A 779-nucleotide genomic window follows, 5' to 3' on the forward strand; every position below is an offset into this window, starting at 1 on the left:
CTCCGTGGGGTTTGCAGCCCCCACTCCTGCCCCTGCCCACCTGGGCACTGCTCAGCTCCGCTGTTTTGTTTTGCAATCCCTGGGCAAACACGAGGACGTCGGCAGCAGGCACGTCGCTGGCTGGGATGCACTGGAAACCTTGCAGGACCGAGGCCGAGAGCCTGCGTTGGGGAGGCACAAGTTGCATTTCACCATCCACTTTAGCTCTCCAACACCTCATGCAGGACGAACCCGCTCGTTTCCTTGGGAAATCCCCCTTCACCCTGACCATGGCTGCGTGGGGTAAGCGGGAATAACGTGGGGTGTCATGAAAATGTCCCTTAATGCCAGTGCCGGGGTGGTGCCGAAGGGGATGCCCTGCAGGCATGAGGGTGCCCATCCCCACGTGCCGGGGTGGTGGCAGAGGTGCCCACCATACCCCAGGCTTCGGGCGAGGAAGAAACCAGCAGAGCCTGGTTTTCGCCTTGGGGGAGGCTCCCGTTGCATCTGCATCAGCCTCGTAAAGGAAAGGAAATTCTCGGTGTGTTTGTGCTACAACAAAAGCCGATGCAGCTGAAATCCCACCCTCGGTGCCAGCAGCGGAACCGGCTGCGCAAGGCTCTAGATCCTCTCCAGCCCAAGTGACCTGACACAGCAGCCGTGACACGGATGTGGGGAGAAATGCAACATCCACCCACGCCGGCCCCACTGCCTGCGCCCCCTGAGACGCCCCCGCTTGTCAGAGACCCTGGCTGGGGCCGGTACTTACTCAGCGTGTTGCTCGGTGGCGGACAGGATGG

The sequence above is a fragment of the Pygoscelis adeliae genome, unplaced genomic scaffold, assembly GCF_000699105.1.
Source record: "Pygoscelis adeliae isolate BGI_AS28 unplaced genomic scaffold, ASM69910v1 Scaffold467, whole genome shotgun sequence".
NCBI classification, from domain to species: domain Eukaryota; kingdom Metazoa; phylum Chordata; class Aves; order Sphenisciformes; family Spheniscidae; genus Pygoscelis; species Pygoscelis adeliae.